The sequence below is a fragment of the Brassica oleracea genome, chromosome C9 (assembly GCF_000695525.1).
Source record: "Brassica oleracea var. oleracea cultivar TO1000 chromosome C9, BOL, whole genome shotgun sequence".
NCBI classification, from domain to species: domain Eukaryota; kingdom Viridiplantae; phylum Streptophyta; class Magnoliopsida; order Brassicales; family Brassicaceae; genus Brassica; species Brassica oleracea.
In genome coordinates this window covers 47,332,845-47,335,255 of record NC_027756.1, presented here as the reverse complement: position 1 = coordinate 47,335,255, position 2,411 = coordinate 47,332,845, and the positions used below count along the sequence as shown (strand labels likewise).

General features: G+C 35.0%; 1 long non-coding RNA gene across 1 annotated transcript; it reads right to left on the bottom strand.

The window, feature by feature from the left end:
• On the bottom strand, positions 1–613 carry LOC106317452. Its single transcript, XR_001265141.1, has 2 exons — positions 473–613; positions 1–372 (listed from the first exon to the last, which is right to left on the bottom strand). It is a non-coding gene; the product is annotated as an uncharacterized LOC106317452 (long non-coding RNA).
• Between the last annotated feature and the right edge of the window lie 1,798 nt (positions 614–2,411).

Below are 2,411 nucleotides of genomic sequence, written 5' to 3'. Positions count from 1 at the left end.
TTTATATTTAAATCTTTCATTGAATAATCATCATCAGCTACAATAATGCTGATGGAAATATATTAAAACCCATCATACACACAGACATGCACACATGAATGATAAATGTAAACCAAAGGAAACCAATCGATGTGAAATTATTCAAATTTTAAGGTTTGATTTGGAGCATTCGTAAACCATTTTAACAAGGTATGTAGCAGTGGCAGTGAAGTCCATTATCTTCGGGTTTACATAAGCCAACATGTGTTATAGTGAAGAGTAGCTTGCAACTAACATCGCAAGGTATATAACTGCTACCTTCAGAGCATGTATTCTCAGCTCCTTCACCCACTAACTCAGGACATGACGTCTGGCCATTCACCTTCGGTAATCCTGTTTGAACCGTATGCAGTTGTTAGTCGTTTAGTGATAATGATTTTCATTACGTACTCTAGAAGGCATAATATAAAAGAAAAGATTAGATGTAACGTACCACTAGAAACAAACAAGAGGAACATCATGAGAGCTGATAAGCAGAGAGTCTTGATGAATATTTTTGCCATTTTGATTTGCGTTTTTTTTTGGACCAATTCTGAGTTTGCTTTTGTTGCATACTATGAGAAAGCTTGGAGTCAATATATAGGGCAAAATCAATTGACTTTTTCTTCTTCTTTTTTTTTTTGTCTGTAATTATGTTAATATATAAGAAGTTTATTACTTTTTTCATGAATCTTTTATTTACATTGATTAGTTCTATGTGTCAACATAATGTCGTCATTTTTTGGATCCATAAAATATGAACTGATAAAACCTTCGGATTATTTAATTTTATTTATAAACATTAGGGATTATAATCATATTTTTTAAATCAAAACATAACCTCTATAGACTATAGATGTAGATTAACTTATAAAACTATGTAGAAACAGGAACAAAACTAAAGCATATGTCAAAAATAAACTTCACATTAACGGGTCTCTCATCCATTAATTGTATCACATATCAGTATACGTTCCATTCATATTAATATGCATTCCGATCCGGTTCAAAAAAAAAAAAAAATATATATATATATATATATATATTATAAATTATATTGTGGATGTCCATAACCGGCCCAATGCTAGAGAGAGAGAGAGTCGACCGTGAGGAGAGAGGGAGAATCGACATCTTGCATTTTCCTTATTAAATTATGATTTGTACTTTTTCTGTATTTGTATTTACTTTCTTTAGTCTTTCCATTATTCTATGACGGTGTAATTTCCTATATATAAAGAGCTCTTTATGTTTATGAATAATACAGAAACATAGATTATATTCTCTAGTTTCACAACACGAGCACGATTACTCTAAGAACCCTAAGCTAAAAATCCCGAGACCTAAAACCCTAATTCCCCGGCGATAAACCCTACCGACGATCACGAACCCTAAGCACGATACTCAGCCGATTCCCATTCGCGATCCGTTCCCCAGCTCGCGACCTCAGCCTGTTCGCAAGACACGATCTCAACATTCAGCACGATCGCGACCCGATAGCAGCTCGATACCGTTCGCGACCCGACGATCTCAGCTCGATAATCGACGCGATCAGAAAGCAATCCGTTCGCGGCTCTTCTCTAGTTGGAGGTCCATTCAACCCGTCTTGAGGTTAAGGTAAAACTAAAAAGAACCAAACCCTAAGGCAATAGATCCAAACCCTAAAACCTGAATTTGAATCTCATTGCTTGATCTAAACTGAAACCCTAAAACCCTAAAGCCTAGCTGCACGTATGCACAATGCATATCATGCAAACCCTAATTTGAAATCGAAATTGATTTGATTGTTTATGTGATTGAATGTTTTAAATCTGATTATGATCACATAGAACCGATTGCTAGGATTGATTAATCTCATTCTTGAATTTGGTTGTTTGATTTGATGATCTAATTGAATGAATTAAAGTTTAGGAAATCGCCTAGGTTTAAGTTGTTCTCATCTTGTTTAAAATTTAATCCGACCAGCCTGCTTATATTGAAACCCTAATTGATTGAATATGATCGTTAGGTTGATAGTAACTAAATCCCTTGATGCATTGATTGATTGTTTGATTGAGGTTTCATGTTTCCATGATCACTTAGAAACCGTTCTTGCTAGGATGAATAACCTATTGCATTAAGATCATATAGAAACCGTTTGATAAGATTGTTCATACCCTTGGCCGTGCGGCTTGTCTTGTATCATGCATGTTCGGATTGTTTGGCTGCGGCTTGTTAGCATATCATGCATGCATAATCGTATGAACTGAATACGTCATATCCGTTTGGTCGTGTGACCAACTTGCATATCTGGTTGTCTTGTATGCATCATAAGAACATTATAAATCCTAAGAATGAAACATATGATTTCAGATGTCGAAAATCAACAACTTGGTTTTTGCTGCCCTAAATCTCTC